This window comes from Bubalus kerabau, chromosome 1 (assembly GCF_029407905.1).
Source record: "Bubalus kerabau isolate K-KA32 ecotype Philippines breed swamp buffalo chromosome 1, PCC_UOA_SB_1v2, whole genome shotgun sequence".
Lineage (NCBI taxonomy): Eukaryota > Metazoa > Chordata > Mammalia > Artiodactyla > Bovidae > Bubalus > Bubalus kerabau.
In genome coordinates, this window is record NC_073624.1 from 51,825,002 (window position 1) to 51,845,163 (window position 20,162).

Below are 20,162 nucleotides of genomic sequence, written 5' to 3' on the forward strand. Positions count from 1 at the left end.
AGTGTAAAAGATTTAAAATCACATCAAAAATTTAAAATACTTAGGAATAAATTTGACCAAGGAGGTGAAAGATCTATACACTGAAAACTGTAAAACATTGATAAAGGAAATTGAAAATGATTCAAAGAAATGGAAAGATATCCCATCCTCTTGAAAGAATTAGTATTGTTAAAATGGTCATACTACCCAAAGCAATCTACAGATTTAATGCAAGGTCTATCAAAATACCCATGACATTTTACACAACTAAAACAAATGATCCTAAAATTTATATGACCTAAATGGAACCTAAATGACCTAAAATTGTCAAAGCAGTCCTGAGGAAAAAGAACAAAGTTGGCGACATAACCCTCCCAGAGTTCTGACTATACTACAAAACAGCAGCAATCAAAGCAGTATGATATTGGTACAAAAATAGATATATGGTTCAACAGGCTAGAATAGAGAGCTCAGAAATAAACCCACACACCTACAGTCAATTAATCTATGACAAAGGAGGTAAGATATTCAATGGAGAAAAGACAGTCTCTTCAGTAAATGGTGTTGGGAAAGCTGGACAACTGCATGTAAATCAATGAAATTAGAACATTCCCTCATACCATATACAAAAAGTCAAAATGGTTTAAAGACCTAAATATAAGATATGACACCATGAAACTCCTAGAAGAGAATATAGGGGAAACATTCTCTGACCTAAATCATAAAAATATTTTAAAAATCAGTCTCCCAAGCTAAAAGAACTAAAGCAAAAATAAACAAATGAGGCTTAACCAAACTTAAAAGCTTTTACACAGCAAAGGAAACCATTGACAAAATGAGAATATAGATTATAGATGGAGAAAATATGTCAAATGATGTGACTGATGAGTCGTTAACATCTAAAATATAAAAACACATTGTACAACTCAATATTGAAGAAGTAAACAATACAGTCAAAAAGTGGGTAAAACACCTGAATAGAAAGTTTTCCAAAGAAGACATACAGGGTAAAGTTGTCTAATATAGTAAGTCCCCTGTATACAAACCTTCAAGTTGCAAACTTGCACAGATGAGAATGTGTGTGTGTGTGCCCAGTTATGTAAGTTGGTCCACGTGTCTGATGCCCATTATCATGTGCATGCATCCTCTACAAATGGTTGTGCTTCTGTGTACTTTATAGTATTGTTTAGAGTGCAATGGTGGAGAAGGCAATGGCACCCTACTCCAGTGCTCTTGCCTGGAAAATCCCATGGATGGAGGAGCCTAATAGGCTGCAGTCCATGAGGTCGCTAAGAGTTGGACACAACTGAGCGACTTCGCTTTCACTTTTCACTTTCATGCCTTGGAGAAGGAAATGGCAACCCACTCCAGTGTTCTTGCCTGGAGAATCCCAGGGACGGGGGAGCCTGGTGGGCTACCATCTATGGGGTCGCACAGAGTCGGACACAACTGAAGCAACTTAGCAGCAGCAGCAGAGTGCAGTGGTACAGTATAATTATTTCAAGCCCAGGATGTCTGGAAGCAAGCATAAAAGCAGCAGTGATGTAGCTGGTTCTATTGTACTTTTCAAGATACTGTATTGTAAGATTAAAAACATTTTATTTTTTATATTTGTTTTAGTGCATTATTAATGTAAAAAGTATTATAAGTATTACAGTACTATATAGCTGATTATATTAGTTGGGTGCATGCATGCTCAGTTGCTTCAAGCATGTCCAACTCTTTGCATTCCTAGTGACTGTAGCCTGCGAGGCTCCTCTGGCCATGGGATTCTCCAGTCAAGAAAACTGGAGTGGGTTATCATGTCCTCCTCCAGTGGATTTTCCCCAACCCAGGGGTCAAACCCACATCTCTTGCATCTCCTGCAAAGGCAGGCAGGTTCTTTACCATTAGTGCCACCTGGGAAGCCCCATTAGTTGGGTACCTAGACTAATTTTGTGGAACTTATGAACAGATTGGAACAGATTGGATGAACAACTTGTACTTATGAACATGTTCTCAGAATGGAAGTTGTTTGGTATGTAGGGGACTTATTACGTTCAACTTGTTACCTGTCTTGTAGTGTCATTTCCTACCACTACCCTAAACTTTCAATAAGAGCTTCCTAGCCATTAAAAAATATGATAATGGAAAGTAAGTATGAAGGATCCAACTTTTTTCCCCATAGATTAGTTGTTGAATTCCATCAAGCTCCTTTTATGAACATCATAACTCATCCATTTTTCTCTAGATGAACCATTATGAACAAAGCTACAGAGAACATTTTTGTACATCTCCCAGTAAATATGTTTACACATTCTGGGAGGATATATGCATAAGAGTGGCACTGCTGAGTCATAGGGTAGGCATTTCTTCACTGTTAGTAGACAGTGCCAGTTTTCCAAAGTGTTTATGCCATTCACATTCCTGCCAGCAGGTCGTGGGAGTCTTGAGATGACCTATCCTCTTATCAACACTTGTTATTGTTAGTCTTTTTCTTTTCAATCATTCTGATGGATGTGAAGTGTTATTTCATTATAGCTTTAATTTTCACTTTGTGATTACCAAAGAAGTTGACTGTTTTTTCATGTTGTTAGTAGCCATTGGATACTTTCTTTGGGAAAGTGCTTGTTCAGGTCTCTTGTCCATTTTTCCATTGTGTTAATCTATAATTAACACATAGTAGATTAATATATAATATTATATGTTATATATAAAATAACACAAAATATATTTATTTTATATATTTATTTAAACAAAATATAAATAAAATATTAAAAATCTATAAATTTCATAAAATAAATTTTTAAAACAAGATTAAGATGAGCTGATTAAGATTTAGAAATAGCTTCCAGTGGAGCTATTTCAAATCCTAAAAGATGAGGCTGTGGAAGTGCTGCACTCAATACGCCAACAAATTTGAAAAACTCAGCAGTGGCTACAGGACTGGAAAAGGTCCGTTTTCATTCCAGTCCCTAAGAAAGGGAATGCCAAAGAGTGCTCAAACTACCGTACAATTGCACTCACCTCACACACTAGCAAAGTAACGCTCAAAATTCTCCAAGCCAGGCTTCAACAGTACGTGAACCGTGAACTTCCAGATGTTCAAGCTGGTTTGAGAAAAGGCAGAGGAACCAGAGATCAAATTGCCAGTATCCACTGGATCATCGAAAAAGCAAGAGAGTTCCAGAAAAACATCTATTTCTGCTTTATTGACTATGCCAAAGCCTTTGACTGTGTGGATCCCAATAAACTGTGGAAAATTCTGAAAGAGATGGGAATACCAGACCACCTGACCTGCCTCTTGAGAAATTTGTATGCAGGTCAGGAAGCAACAGTTAGAACTGGACATGGAACAGCAGACTGGTTCCAAATTGGAAAAGGAGTATGTCAAGGCTGTATATTGTCATCCTGCTTATTTAACTTCTATGCAGAGTACATCATGAGAAACGCTGGGCTGGAGGAGGCAAGCTGGAAACAAGATAGCTGGGAGAAATATCAATAACTCAGATATGCAGATGACACCACCCTTATGGCAGAAAGTGAAGAACTAAAGAGCCTCTTGATGAAAGTAAAAGAGGAGAGTGAAAAAGTTGGCTTAATTAAAGCTCAACATTCAAAAAACAAAGTTCATGGCATCTGGTCCCATCACTTCATGGCAAATAGATGGAGAAGCAGTGGAAACAGTGTCAGACTTTATTTTTCTGGGCTCCAGAGTCACTGCAGATGGTGATTACAGCCATGAAATTAAAAGACGCTTACTCCTTGGAAGAAAAGTTATGACCAACCTAGATAGCATATTAAAAAGCAGAGACATTACTTTGCCAACAAAGGTCTGTCTAGTCAAGGCTATCGTTTTTCCAGTAGTCACATATGGATGTGAGAGTTGGACTATAAAGAAAGCTGAGTGTTGAAGAATTGATGCTTTTGAGCTGTGGTGTTGGAGAAGACTCGTGAGAGTCCCTTGGACTCCAAGGAGATCCAACCAGTCTATCCTAAAGGAGATCAGTCTTGGGTGTTCATTGGAAGGACTGATGTTGAAGCTGAAACTGCAATACTTTGGCCACCTCATGCGAAGAGTTGACTCATTTGAAAAGACACTAATGCTGAGAAAGATTGAGGGCCGGAGGAGAAGGGGACGACAGAGGATGAGATGGTTGGATGGCATCACCGACTCAATGGACTTGAGTTTGAGTAAACTCCAGGAGTTGATGATGGACAGGGAGGCCTGGCATGCTGCAGTCTGTGCTATCACACAAAATTGGACTCGACTGAGCGAGTGAACTGAACTGAAAGATGAGCTGAAGTAAAACCATGGGAAAAGATATACCATGCAAATGCTAATAGAAAGCTAGTATCACTTTAGTAATATCAGATGGAGTTTAAAGCAAGAAGCATTATTAAAGATGAAGGAAGTATCCAGGTCTTTAAAATGGATAGTCCTTCAGAAAGACATAGCAATTCTAAATTTGTATTTGTAAAATATAGTTTCAAAATACAGAAAGCCAATATTGATAGAACTAAAAGGAGAAATAGAAAAATTTAGAGTCAAAGAGAGAAATAAGAGAGAAATACATACTTCTTTCAATAACTAGTGCAATAGGCAGACCAGAAATCAGTAGTTTAAAGGATTGGAACAATATGATTAACAACTTTGACTTAATTCACATAAGTAGAGCATTTTATCCAACACGTACAGTATACATATTCTTTTCAAGAGTACATTGAAAGATTAACAAAATCAATTGTGTCCTGGGTCATAAAGCAAGTCTAGTATTTCACAACATTGAAATAACAGAGGGTATGTTCTTGAATCACAATGAGATAAGTTCAGAATTACTAACAAAAAAATCCCCAAATACCAATAGTTAAGCAATATTCTTACAAATAATAAAATAGAAATTACAGTAGAAATTTTAAAATATTTTGAACTAAATGACAATGACATATCAAAATTTGTGAAATACAGCTAAAGACATTTATGGCCCCAAAAGCATAAGGTTGAAAAGAGGAAAGACTTAAAAATCTGAGACAGAAGTATTCCTTTCCAAGAAGTTGAAAAAAAAATCAGAAAAAATAAACTACAAGAAGATGAAGAAAATAATGAATATGAACACAAATTAAAACTGGAAAGTTTATTTCCAACTTTTAAAACAAACAGAATAAAACAAAATCCCCAAAGCACTTTGTCCTGTATTTTCCCAACTTAATAAATAGAAATTTTATCCTGTCATGTGCCCTGAATTGGAAATCAACTTTGCTATCTGTCTCATATCTCACATTTTTCATATGATCCTATAAGTTATACCTTAAAAATATATCCAGAATCTAGTCATTTCTCATTCCCGTCATTATTACAGCTTGAGCTCAGCCATCATTATCTCTTACCTGGATAACTGCTTTAATTTCTTAATTGATCTCTTAGCCCAGTTCTTCATCTGATAGTCAGAATTACCCTGTAAAACCTTTGTGTTGCTACTGTTCTCTTAACTTTCCAGTCCATTTCCAAAAGGCAAAGAAAACTCTTACAATGGCCAGTTCAGTTCATTTTAGTCGCTCAGTCATGTCCGACTCTTTGTGACCCCATGAACTGCAGCATGCCAGGCCTCCCTGTCCATCACCAACTCCCGGAGTCCACCCAAATCCATGTCCATCGAGTTGGTGATGCCATCCAACCATCTCATCCTCTGTCGTCCCCTTCTCCTCCTGCCCTCAATCTTTCCCAGCATCAGGGTCTTTTCCAGTGAGTCAGCTCTTCGCATCAGGTGGCCAAAGTATTGGAGTTTCAGCTTCAACATCAGTCCTTCCAATGAACACCCAGGACTGATCTTTAGGATAGACTTGTTGGATCTCCTTGCAGTCCAAGGGACTCTCAAGAATCTTCTCCAACACCACAGTTCAAAAGCATCAATGAGGCCTTAAATAATTTGCTCACCTCATCTATTCTTTGCCTTCTTCCTTTTCTTCCCTGAGCAGCAACCATATTGACCATCTTGCTATTCCTCAAACATGCTATTGAATCTCTAGGCTGTTGCTCTTCCCCAATACCCTCTTGGCTTTGCTGCTGTTGTTCACTCATGTCCAACTCTTTGCAACCCCGTGGACTGCAGCAGGCCAGGCTTCCCTGTCGTTCACCATCTCCTGGAGTTTGCTCAAACTCATATTCATTGAGTCAGTGATGCCATCCAACCATCTCATCCCTTCCTTCAATCTCTCAGCATCAGGATCTTTTCTACTGAGTTGGCTCTTTGCATCAGGTGGCTGAAGTATTGGAGCTTCAGCTTCAGCATCAGTCCTTCCAATGAATATTCAGGGTTGATTTCCTTTAAGATTAACTGGTTTGATCTCTTTGCAGTCCAAGGGACTCTCAAGCATCTTCTCCAACACCACAGCTCAAAAGTATCAATTCTTCAGCATTCAGCCTTCTTTATGGTCCAGCTATCACAGCCATACATGACTACTGGAAAAACCATTGCTTTGACTAGAAGGACCTTTGTTGGCAAAGGTCTACTTTTTAATATGCTGTCTAGGTTGGTCATATCTTTTCTTCCAAGGAGCAAGCATCTTTTAATTTCATGGCTGCAGTCACCGTCTGCGGTGATTTTGGAGCCCAAGATAATAGTCTCTCAGTGTTTCCATTGTTTTCCCCATCTATTTGCCGTGAAGTGATGGGACCAGATGCCATGATCTTTGTTTTTTGAATATTGAGTTAAGCCAGCTTTTTCACTCTCCTCTTCCAGCTTCATCAAGAGGCTCTTTGGTTTCTTTTTGCTTTCTGCCATAAGGGTGGTGTCATCTGCATATCTGAGGTTATTGATACTTCTCCTGGCAGTCTTGATTCCAGTTTGTGCTTCATCCAGCCTGACATCTCCCGTGATGTACTCTGCATAGAAGTTAAATAAGCAGGGTGACAACATACAGCCTTGACGTACTCCTTTCCCAATTTTGAACCAGTCCATTGTTCCATGTCCGGTTCTAACTGTTGGTTTTTGACCTGCATACACATTTCTCAGAGTCAGGTAAGGTGTTCTGGTATTCCTATCTCTTTGAATTTTCCAGTTTGTTGTAATCTACATAGTCAAAGGCTTTAGTGTAGCCTCATTTCAGAACTTTGCTGAGTATCACCTTATTAATGAAATCTTATCAATTAGCCCAAACAGCAATCCTTTCCCCCATACTTGGCATTCCCTACTGTAAGTGGTTACTACCTGTTGTTGTTCAGTTGCTAAGTCTTGTCCAACTCTTTGTGACCCCATAGACTGCAGCATGCCAGGCTTCCCTATCCTTCACTGTCTCCTGGAGTTTACTCAGACTTACGCCCATTCAGTTGGTGATGCTATCCAACCACCACTGGTAGAGATGTGAAAGTAATATTTATGTAGGAAGGAACTTTCCAAACCTGTTTATTTCAGGATGCAGTGCTCTCAATCATCTGCTTTTTTTTATTTTGAAATAATTTTAGGCTTATGGAAGAATTGCAAAAATAATAGTTACTGTATACTCTTCACCCAGCATCTCTTAATGTTAATATCTTATATAGTCATAGTATAGTTATCAGAAGTAAGAAATTAGCATTTATATGGTGCTGTTAATGAAACTACAGACTTTATATGAATTTCACAATTTTTCCACTAACATCTTTTTCTGTTTCAGTATCCAGTCTAGAATTCGCCATTGCATGTCTCCTTATTTTCTTCTGGCTGGTAAAAATATCTTGGTCTTTCCTTGTCTTTCAAGACCTTAAGAATTTTAAAAGTACTAATTAGGCATTTTGTAGGATGTCCCTCAATTTGGACTTATGATATTTTCTCGTGCTTGAGGCTTTGCATTTTTGAAAAATACCACAAGTGATGTGGCTTTCTCATATGATGGGAGACATGGTATCAATGTGTATTATTATTGGTGATATTGATCATTGGCTACGAGAGTGTCTGCTGGGTTTCTCCATTGTAAGATTACTATTTTTTTCCTTTGTAATTAATAAATATTTTGGGAGAGATATTTTGAGGTTATATGAAAAGTCAAAGTGTTAGTTGCTCAGTCGTGTCCAACTCTATGTGACCCCGTGGACTGTAGCCTGCAAGGCTCCTCTGTCCATGAAATTCTCCAGGTAAGAATACTGGAGTGGGTACTATTCCCTTCTCCAGAAGATCTTCTGACCCAGGATCAAACCCAGATCTCCTGCGTTACAGGCAGATTTCTTTATCATCTGAGCCACCAGAGGTTGTATTAGTATTCTTTTTCTTCTTATAATTTCAGATACTAATTTTTATATTCATCGGTGGCTCTTGCTTGATTGAAGCAGTTATTAAGTGCTATTCCAATCATGATTTTTTTCATCTCTTCCATATTTATTAGTTGGATTTCTTCTGTAATTGAAGAATTATTCCTTCTCCTTCCACATATTTCATTATTCAATAATTTATAAATTTGTGGATTTATGTTTGTTTTATTCTTTGGGTTATAATCTATTACCATTGCTGTTTGTTTTGTTTAAATTGGTCCACCTTTGATAGCCATCTTATTTTTAGACATGCACTCATCTTATTTTTCTTTAGCAGTTCCTTACTTTCTGGCACCATGAAATGCTCCAGCTCATCTTATATAATTTTTTGCTCTGCTCTGAAATCAGCCACCACTCTGTGGAATCCTTGTTCTTATTAGAGAAGGATATTTGGAAAGCAACATTTGGGTACTTGTTTCATCTTTTATAGCGTTTTTTCCCTTCTCTGGCACTTTTTTCCCTTTTCTTTTTCATAGTACTACCAGCATGAAAACCTCTAAAAATCTTGACTTAATGTCTAGAGGAAACTAGCATTATTAGAAGAGAATTTTCTGGTAGGAATATCAGAAAACCAATACATGTAATGCTGTCATTTGCTTTTGTACATGTGTTACACAAATTTTATTTAGTTCTGTTTTAATCCTCTAAAGCCTAGAAGTAGATTTTCAATATGATTTTTTTGCCTATCGTCATAGGGTTAGAATGTTCTGGTTTCTAAAAATACACATGGAATAGTAAAAGTCTTAGATTTCAAGTACCTTTGTGATTTGGGGATTAGGGAGACATATTACATAACCATACTAGTTTAAATTAACCTCAGAAGTTAAAATATATTTCAAGAAAGACTGAGGTAAACTGTTGTCACAGAGTGCTGTGATAGATACTGTAGATCCGGATCAGTTATATCTTTGTAAAGTTGTAGAGATATTCCTCAGCATAATTGCGTTCCTTTTATAATACTTTGGGTTCATTTAGTTTCACTTATAGTTCTCTCTCTAAGCATAGAACAACTTCTGTAAGTAGTTATATAACATCTATAAAGATGAGACGTTTCTTATTTTTAACCATGAAATTAATGGGATGCGTTTGAGGTCTGTGACTGGTTCATAACTCACTTATTAAGTAATTACATAAAATTAACCCCTTTTGTTCCTGAGAATTGCATCAGACTTAGATTCTCAAATTTCAGTTTGATTTCCATGTTATCTTTTCTCCCTTTTTTTTTTTTTGACCCTTTCACCATCTCACCCTCTTCTCTATCCTTTGTTCATTCTTTCTTCTTTATCCCATCAGTCTTCTCTGTCCCATATACTCTTGCTTCTTTCTGTCATGTGTCCTTACTTCTCTCATGTGTTATTACATCTTTATCCCATTTATCTGTCCTCTCTCTGACCTTTTCTTCCATCAGTAATTCTTCCCATATTTCCTTCTAGGAATACACATATTTATCCTCTGCTTCTGTATATCCAGACCTCATTCCATCCTTTCTCTTCTTTTTCTTCTGTCTCTCCAACCTTCTTTCTGTCCTGTCAGTCCTTCTGTCCATTCAAAGTGAAGGTCCTTTTCTTCCATCAGTTCTTTTCCTTTCTCCTTATGACTGCCATATATGTGCTGATGAATTCCAGTTTTACATCTTGCAATCACACTTCTGTCTTAGACTCCAGATTTAACAATCCCACTTCCTTTGCTGTATTACTTCTTGAATATCTACCCAGATACCAACTGCTCTTATCATTTTCACTATTACCACTCCTATTCATGGCACCATCATCTCTTCTCTAGAGTAGTATAGTAGTCTCTTCATACTATAGTAGTATAGTAGTTATCCTATTTCTACCCTTTGCTGATACTCATTTCCCCCATCAGTCCAAGAGATTATTCTAAAAGTTATCATATCATGTCCCAGTGTTTGCACAAAACCTTTTAAAGGATTCCTATCTTTTAAAATTATTATTGAGGTAAATTGGTTTATAACACAGAAGTTTCATTTGTATGTTATGATTCAATATATGTGTATACTGTAGCATGCTTATCACAAAAACAGTCACCATACAGTTGACCCCCTTTGCCTTTTTTGTGCTTCTATCCTCTCTGATAACCACGAACCTTATTTTCCACAGATGAAAATAAAAATATTTTTATATTTTAAAATATAAATCTTTTTTCCCCAGCTTTATTGATATATAATTTACATGTAACTAGTCTTTTTCTGAGAGAGAGAAATTTCAAATAAGACAGACTACTGAGACGCATTACACATTAATCTGGAAAAGCATGCTTTTGAACACATGTTAGATTTTATTTATTTGTATGTAAATCCTTTAAAGCCTAGAAGTACATCTTATACTTGATTTTGGCCTAACCTGGTAGAGTCATAATGCTGTGGTTTCTAAAAATAGACAAGGAGTAAGAGTTCTAGATTATAAATAGCTTTGTGTGATTTTTGAGATCAGGGAGGCTTAAGTTACATAGGTTGTATTAGTATAATTTGATTTCAGAGATTGAGTGATCCTGACCCTTTTAAACTCTAATTATTAATTTTAATAATTTTCTGTGTATTCTTTTTCTGTATATTGATAGTGTCAACTCTCATGCCATCTGTAAATAGCTGTGCTTTTATTTCTTCATTTCCTTTTATCTCTTGATCTTATTATTATATTTGTTAGTCCTGCTAGTACCAAGTTGAATAGAAACAGTGGCAGGCATCCTTGTCTTCTTCCTAGTCCTGAAAGAAATACTTAAAACATTTTGCCATTAAATAGAATGTTTTCTGTACTTTTTGTAAATGCCCTTTCACCATTAAGGAGGTTATCTTCTAGTCCTGGTTTGTTGAGGCAAAATGGAAATTGAATTTTAATAGTTACTCTTCCTGTATCTGTTCTGATTTTGGCATCCAGGCAAATCTCATCTCATAAAGTCAGTTGAGGAGTGTTCCTTTTTCTCCATACTCAGTATGAGGTTAGAACCTTCTAAAAACTAAAACTGTCTATTTTATGAATGTTTGTTACAATTCATCTGTATAACTGACTCACTCTTATGATTTTCATGTAAGATTTTTAACCACGAATTCAATCTGTGAGATCATTTCATGTTCTTTTTTTGCTCTTGAGTCAGTTCTGGTGAGTTTTAAATTTCTTCCTGAGTAACTTTTGATAAGGAATTCATCCACCTTATCAAAGTTTTCAGATTTATTTCCTTAAAATTGTTCATACTGTCTTATTTTCCACTTAATCCCTACAGTATCTGAGATTATATCCTCATTTTAACTTTTTTTTTAACCTGTGCTCCCTGAATTGGGGGTGCAGAGTCTTAACCACTGGGTTACCAGGTAAGTCCCTCTTTTTTATTCTTAATATTGTTTATTTCACCTTCTCTCATTTTCCCCCTTAATTTACCTTGTCAGGTATTTATAATATTGTTTCTTCAAGCAATAAATTTTGGCTTGTTTCTATTATATATGTGTTCTCTTTTCACTAATTACTGCTTTTCATTTTTCTTTGATCATTTCCTTCTTTCCTTTTTCTTCTTTTTTAGAACAATAAACACCTTTATTACTTGAGCTAAGGTATGAGGGAGGAAGATTTGTTTGCCTTTCCAGGCCTTGATTTTCTTCAGATGGAAGTTCAGCTCCTTGCAGTCTAGCACATAGTCATCTGCTTTGGCCACACTGGCCTGGTCTTGAAACTGCATGCAAGAAGCTTTCCCTCCTGGAACTGCTCCTTCAGAAAACTGCTGATTTAAGCATTCTCCTTTTCATCATATTTCTTCTGAATTTTCTTAGATCATTTTTTATTGTTGTTGTTTAAAATCCCTTCTTCCTTGAGAGTCAGCTTGGCTCCATTCTAGCAGCCCAGAGGCAGTGCATAGTGGGACCCCTACTTCTCTCAGAATAGTGTGCTGTCAGTGAGCAAGATGCATTTCTTCACTAGGGTCTTGGTACTGACCAGCTCATCATTGGATGCACTGTGAACAACATGTTTAATCCTCACTTTGCACATACAACACTCCAAGCCTCAGTAAAATTTCCCCATGTCCATGTCCAGCCTCAAGATACAGTATTTCTTGTTGCCTCCCTGCACATGGACTGTGTGTATGAGGCCAGCATCAATCTTAGTGTTGGCAGCAGGGATTCTCAGCTCATACTTCTGCTTCCTGTGGTAGGGCTTTCTTGCTCCTGGTCTTGTGGCACTTGTGCCAGTTGTCCAGAAAAATACCTGTTGCTCAGTGCTGGCTGGAAAGAGATCGTTTCCTTCTTTGTGTTAATATTTTTTAGGACCTTATTTATTCTGCTGTTTTCCTAACTCAATTTCAAGTCTTTTTTTCTAATGTAAGCATTTAAGCCTTTATACACCATTTATTTATATATCAATAACCTCAGATATGCAGATGACACCACCCTTATGGCAGAAAGTGAAGAGGAACTAAAAAGCCTCTTGATGAAGGTGAAAGAGGAGAGTGAAAAAGTTGGCTTAAAACTCAGCATTCAGAAAACGAAGATCATGGCATCTGGTTCCATCACTTCATGGGAAATAGATGGGGAAACAGTGGAAACAGTGTCAGACTTTATTTTTTGGGCTCCAAAATCACTGCAGATGGTGACTACAGCCATGAAATTAAAAGACGCTTACTCCTTGGAAGAAGAGTTATGACCAACCTAGATAGCATATTGAAAAGTAGAGACATTACTTTGCCAACAAAGGTCCATCTAGTCAAGGCTATGGTTTTTCCAGTGGTCATGTATGGATGTGAGAGTTGGACTGTGAAGAAAGCTGAGCACCGAAGAATTGATGCTTTTGAACTGTGGTGTTGGAGAAGACACTTGAGAGTCCCTTGGACTGCAAGGAGATCCAACCAGTCCATTCTGAAGGAGATCAGCCCTGGGATTTCTTTGGAAGGAATGATGCTAAAGCTGAAACTCCAGTCCTTTGGCCACCTCATGCGAAGAGTTGACTCATTGGAAAAGACTCTGATGCTGGGAGGGCTTGGGGGCAGGAGGAGAAGGGAACGACAGAGGATGAGATGGCTGGATGGCATCACTGACTCAATGGACGTGAGTCTGAGTGAACTCCGGGAGTTGGTGATGGACAGGGAGGCCTGGTGTGCTGCGATTCATGGGGTCGCAAAGAGTCGGACATGACTGAGTGACTGCACTTGAACTGATACCATTTTTTTGTTGTTTTGTATTCTGTACATTTTAGATATATTTTCCTCATTATCAATCAGTTCTAGGTTTTTCCTGAAATCCATTGCGATGTTCTTTGTCCTATAAATTGTTTGAAGAAGTGTTTTTTAATTTCAGAATGTATGCCAGATACCAGTTCCTTTAAATTTGTTGATAGTGTTATGACCTAGTACAGGTCAATTTTCATGAGTATTCCATTTATACTTGAATAAATGTTCTCTGTTTACTGGGTATAGTGTTTTCTGACTGTCTTATGTCCTTTTCTTTTGTTTTGCGTAGTTTCAGTATGATATAGCTAGATGTGGATCTTTCTCTGACTGTCTCATCTCCCCATCTGTGTATCTCTGCTCATTTTTATCTGTTCTTTTTTCTATTTTTATTTTCCCTTCTCTCCATCTAACCTCCCATCTCCAGCTCCACATCCCTCTTTTCTTACATGAGAAGAGAGAGGCGTGAGATTCATGAACTTCTTGAATTGCCATCTTTCGGTGGTTCTGGAAAATTCTCAGTAAAATTTAGGCCTCTCATTCTGCAACTTGTGGAATAAATTATTGTTTCCTTATGTATTTTATGATTGATTTATTGGTTAGTTGGTTGATTGACTTTTGGTAGAACTTTTTCTGTAGAAAATGAAGTGTTGGTTGAAGTTGAGAATCCAGAGAGTATTTATACTTTCTTTTAGCAATTATCTCAGATCATAACCAACCTGGGACCACATTAAAGGCAATGATATGCTTGAGGTGTTTGGTACCATTTAAATTCCATGAATTTGCATTGAGATTATGCTTTGAGGGGGATGCGCTAGAATTTTTAAATAAAATAAATAATTTTAGGTTTGTAGAAAATGTGGAAATACAATGCAGAGAGTTCCTGATTACTCTATACCCAGTTTTCCCCAATATTAACATCTTAACATTAACACCATATTTTTGTCAATACTAAGAAATCATAGCACTAACTAAATTCTGGACTATATTCAGATTTCCTCTAATGTTCTTTTTCTGTTCCAGGATTCCATGCAAAATACCACATTGCACTTAGGCTCCTCTGTTCTGTGCCAGTTCCTCAGGCGTCCCTTGTTTTTTATGACCTTTTTGATTTAGTCATCTGTCTTATAGAATAGCCAGCCTCAGTTTAGTTTTGTCTGATGTTTTTCTCATCTTTAGAGTGGGATTATTGCTTTGTGGAAAATATCACAAAAAAATATCTCATCGTATTGTATTAAGATGTACCTGATACCCAACTGATTTTATCACTGGTGATGTTTGCTCTGATCATGTGGTTAAGGTAGTGTTTGCCAGTTTTCTTCACTGTAAAATCACTGTGTTTAACCTTTCCATTCAGGAATGGGAGATTTTATTTTCTTTCAACTCTAACCAAGTAGAGACAGGCAAGTTTCCTTCCTGTCCTAGTCTGCCCTATTAAGGTTTATGTCTACTGTACAGTTGAGCTGTGCATGGAGCTCTTTAAAGCTCAGGCATAATATTGAGGGTCTTTTATTAGTTTTTTCAGCTGAATGGGCCTGGACTTTATCTCCTGTCCCCTCAACCTGGTTTATGTTCAAGGTTTCCAGGTATCTGTAGAAATCCTCAAGGCTAAAGCTGTCCTTAGCACGCTGCTTAACCTATTTATGACTCCTTACTTTTGGAGCACTCCAGTGAATTACGTTTAAAAGTTTTATTTATTTATTTATTTTTGTTAACTTGTTAGTTATTTCCGTTAGAGTATCTTAGTCCAATGTCCTGTCAGCGACAGAAGTTTGTAGGTTTCTTTTGACACTGATTTTGAATATTTATTGAAATGTTAACACTTGTGTTGAGGGGAAGTAATTTAGTGTTAGGAAGTATGATACATTCTCCCAGTTGCTCACTACCCATCCATCCCTCACCCAAACACACACAGTTCTTTTGAATTTCTTTTTTTTTAATATTTATTTATTTATTTGGCTTTGCTGGGTCTTAGTTGCAACATGTGGGATATAGTTCCCCAACCGGAGATGGAACCCAGGTTCCTTGCATTGGGAATGTAGAGTCTTAGCCACTGGACTACCAGGTAAGTCCCCTTTTGAATTTCTTGACTAAGGATACTGTTTTGCCTGCTTTGAATGCTCTTTGCTACTTGATCCTCATGATCAACACCTGTTGATTCCAAACTCTGCTCAAATGTTTTCTTGCTCATGCCTCGTATCTCCTTTCCTCTGCCCCCATACACAGTTTGATTTCTTCTGTGCTGCTGTAATATACCCTTCATTAAAAAATATGAATACATATATATCAGTGTTGGTTTGAATATTGTGATAGATATTATTGTTCACTTACAGAAAATTTATGCTTCTACCTTCTTGAAGTTTGGCTTGGCCTTGGGACCTTCTCTGACCAATTAAAACTGGTGAGAAAGGCCTAGTCCTGGTCTTTAAGAAGCTTACAATTCTGTGGCCAATATTCTTCCTTCCTGTCTTCATCTATTACAATCAAATTAATGCTTCAAGGCTTCTTTCTACCATCACCTTGGAATTTTTTGCCTCAGTTTCTCCCCATCTCAAAAAAAAAATCCAGAAGATTTCTCCCTCCTGATTTTTCAAAGCAAATTAATGATATTCGTAAGTGTCTCTTATATATTTCATTCTGCCGTAACAGGTTCTGTTATATTCATATCGTGTACATTTTCAGGTTTCTTTTCTAGATTTTAAGCTCCATAAATGTTGGCATTTCCTATCATTTATCATGTGTTCCTCAAATCAATAAAATTATGTGAATAATGAATAATGTCACTGCTTAGAAGATATTTTAGGAGTTTATTGGGGCATTTTGGGGGGTTACAGTGTTTGAAAGTTCCTAGTAGAATTAGTGAGGAGAGGCCAAGAATGGAAAACTTTTTGCAATGCTCAGGACAATCTCTCAAAATAAATAGTTGTCCTGAGTCCCACATAACTTTGAAATAGTCTACTAGATATTTCATATGAGTGAAAAACTTATTCATGATCTTTGGAATCTAGAGCCTAAATTCATTTTTACGTGTAAACATTAGTTATTTTTTACACAATTTTAATATGCATCGAGTGCTCCTAAAATATGTTTATCACCCATGTAAATCAGGGAAGACTGAACTTTGTCAAGAACTTTTCTAAGTCTTGCTTAACATTACAGAAAAGCCTCTTACCAAAGGCAGTACTGTTCATGGTATTTTAGTCACTGATAATACAGCTGTGTCATTCTGTTTTTGAAGCTGTTGAATTTTAAATGATTATGTAGGTGTAGGCATCCAGTTAATTCACTGTTTTTTTGTTTCATCCCCAGATATTTACTTATGGGAAGTAAATGTTATTTCTGTTTAAAATATAAATTACTTTCCTCAAAGTTCTTTCATGTGTTACATTGGAGCATTATATTAATGCTTTTAAATTGTATATAAGGATGTTATATTATCTATGAATTTCAGAATTTATAAAAGGCAGTGAAAAATATTTGTTATAAAAAGTGACATTGTGTCATGGTATTAGACCACAGATTTATGAACCATTAGAGCCTGGCAAAATAAGAAATTCGCTTTTAAAGTGTATGTTTAATCCTCTTTCAATATTAAACTGTTTTCTTCAGGGAACGTATATATCACAAATATTCTGATAATTTGAGTAAAGTTAGATAAGAACACCAAAATTTTGTCACAAACCAGAAAAAAAGCATATGTAAACTTTAGTCAATTTATGGAGAGACAATTTACTATTTATATTGATAATTTTTGAATTTCTAATGAAACACCATAGACCGCTTAATGACTGAGACTCTCCATTTTTTCTTTTATTATAGTTAATATATCCAGACCTTTTATTTTTAAAAATCTAACCATTGTTTCATGAGGAGGAAGAGTAGAAAGAGAAGATATTTTGCATGTGGTTTTAATGATCTTAATTTATATTCTGTAAGTCAGTTCTCTAGGGTCAGCAGTGAATTGTTTTGGTTGAGATATTTGAAGTGTAGTTTTCATCGTTGAGCATGTGATAAGATATATTTTATAAACTAAACTGCAGAACCAGATGGCTTTATTTTGGTATGATACATGTTAATTCATAATGCCTTGTTTTTTAGCAGAAATGGGATTATGTTGTATCTTACTATTGCCTTTTTTAGACTATTTTATAGACAGAACTAGAAATTCAAGTTATATAAAGCTGTTCTAGCACAGGCTGGAAAGTAGGTCATTGTTATGGGGAGTATACCAAACTGCCCACTGGTTGCTATAGCAATGACCTACTTTAAGAAACTATTTCTGTTGATTCATGTTGAAATCATCTTTTGGAACTGGTATAAGGAAACTCACCACATGTAATTTTTTCTAATAGCAATAAGGTAGTGATCACTGGAGGTTTTTAAAAAAATCCTTAAAATATTTAAAGTGAAGAAATATATTTTCTTAACCTAACATCTCTTCAATTTATTGTGAAGTGCTGCAATTCATACTGTATTCAATAATTAAATATCAGCAGAACTATTCTTCTGTGTAGGCAGTACAGTTATGCAAAGGGGTGTAGTGAGTTTTACTAACATTTGTCCTGTTTAAAAATCAACCCAGTGCATGTATCAGTAGTTAATAGCATTATTAACTGAGCCTTCAAATGGATATGGTTTCAAGAAAACAGTAAACACGCCAAACTGAATAAGGTCTGAAAATATGTTCCTATTTAAACTGTACCTTATAAGGAGTTCCCTGTTGGCCTGGTGGTTAGGAGTCCAGGCTTTCACTATCATGGCCCAAGTTCAGTCCCTGACCCAGGATCTGAGATCCTACAAGCTGTGTATAATTTCATTGTATTAAATCAGTCCATTCAACACTGGATTCCTATGATCTGGAACACATTGAATCTGAACTCTGGCAGAAACCACTCTCTTCCCTGATGAGGGTCAAGGATGAAAGATTAGACTTTATATAGTACTCTTTGAAGTAACATTATTCCTTCAGTACTAAAAAGAAATCTTACCTGTCAATGAGTTGATACTTTTAACTTAGTGTATTGGAGATTTTACAGTGTTATCAAGGAAGAATTATATGCTTAGATATTAGTTGATTCAGGGTCTTAATTGCACCGTATCTGTATGTATGTATATTCATATTCACATTTGCTTTGCCTTGTGGAAAAGATTTTCATCAAACCTTTGTTCAAAGTCACATTCAGGGAAGGTTAAGAGTTGAGACGATTGTGTATATAGTTGTAGGCATCCAACTAATTCATTGTCGTCTTTTGTCATGCCCAGTTATTTATATATAAAAATACATGTTATTTTTTCAAAACTATAAGTTTTTCCCAAGGGAGAATAATTGTAACTTCTGTTTAATGAATATCTGCCAAGTACTAGTGATTTTATACTTTTTCTAATCCTTTCATGAATTTGATCAAACTCCAGGGTATAGTGGACAGAAGAGCCTTGCATGCTACTGTCCATGGGATCACAGAGTTGGATGTGACTTAGCAACTGAACAACAACAAATCCTTTCAACAGATATTACAGACATTTCTATAGGTCATTTTCTCCTATTTCTGATCTTTTCAGCAAACTGTGTAAGGCACATATTGAAATTTGTTTGCCAAATACAGAAACCAAAACACATAAAGTTAACTGTGTAGTTAGGCATGAGACACAGATACTTAATTTGAAATCCTTCAGGAGGAGAAGGTGATTTATATGATAGCTATCATGTAACATACAATCTGAAAGTTTCTCTATGATGAGATACATTGTCCCTTGAGAGTATATGGGATGGAGAAATTACTTTCATATGGAAGACTGAAAATTAGCAGAAAATAGAGATGGGAATTAGGAAGGTGCTCCGGGCCAAGGGAAGAGCATGGAGCAAATTCCAGGAGATTAAATGTGTGTGGGGGAAAGTAGTTTAATTTGGCAGAAGGGAAAGAGGAGTGGCAGAAAAATGAACCTGGAACCCTAAGTTAGTCAAAATAATTTGTTCTTTATTCTATAGGTGAATGAACCTTTGAAGACCGTTTTACAGGAAAGTGTGCCTCAGGAAAATTTGGTATTGGTAGACAGAACTATTTTAAGGCATTGAGCAAATAATACTAACATGAGATAACAAGAAGTAGAATTATTGTAGTAAAGAGGGGACTAAAATTATTGTAGGAATGATGAGACATATAATCATGCTTACTGTGGGTCAAGCACTGTTTTAAGAGCTTCACATACATTAACTTATTTAATTCTCACAACAGTGCTATGATATGGGCCCTATTACTATCCCAGTTTAACACATGAGGAAATTAGAACTTTCCAGGATTGGTTGAGGGATAGTAATTTGTTGCTATTAATTATTAAATTATGGGACATCTATGCAATGAGATACCATAAACTGTGAAAATTGATGCCATAGAAGCGCTTTGAAAGATGTTCATTATGTGTTAAAACAGGTTTCCATCATATATAATATTTTTCAATTTTGTTCTACTTTGAAGGAATATATGCTAATTATCAATTTTATACCTTTTATGAAGTTTAAAAAAGTATGTTTCTCTCTTCTTTACCCCCACCCCAAACTTCCTCTCCCCAGTAGTTGTTCAGTTGCTCAGTTGTGTCTGACTCTTTGCGACCCCATGGATGCAACATTTGAGGCTTCCCTGTCCTTCACCATCTCCCAGAGTTTCCTCAAATTTACGTCCATTGAGTCAGTGATGCATCCAACCATCTCATCCTCTGTCATGCCCTTCTCCTGCCTTCACTTTTTCCCAGCATC

At 36.4% G+C, this 20,162-nt stretch overlaps 1 protein-coding gene and 1 pseudogene across 4 annotated transcripts in view; one reads left to right on the top strand and one right to left on the bottom strand.

Moving 5' to 3' along the window:
- CRY1 (cryptochrome circadian regulator 1) overlaps positions 1–20,162 on the top strand; it is a 95,690-nt gene that overhangs the window by 36,456 nt on the left and 39,072 nt on the right. The window lies entirely within an intron of this gene.
- Positions 8,894–13,906, bottom strand: LOC129641211 (40S ribosomal protein S8-like; annotated as a pseudogene).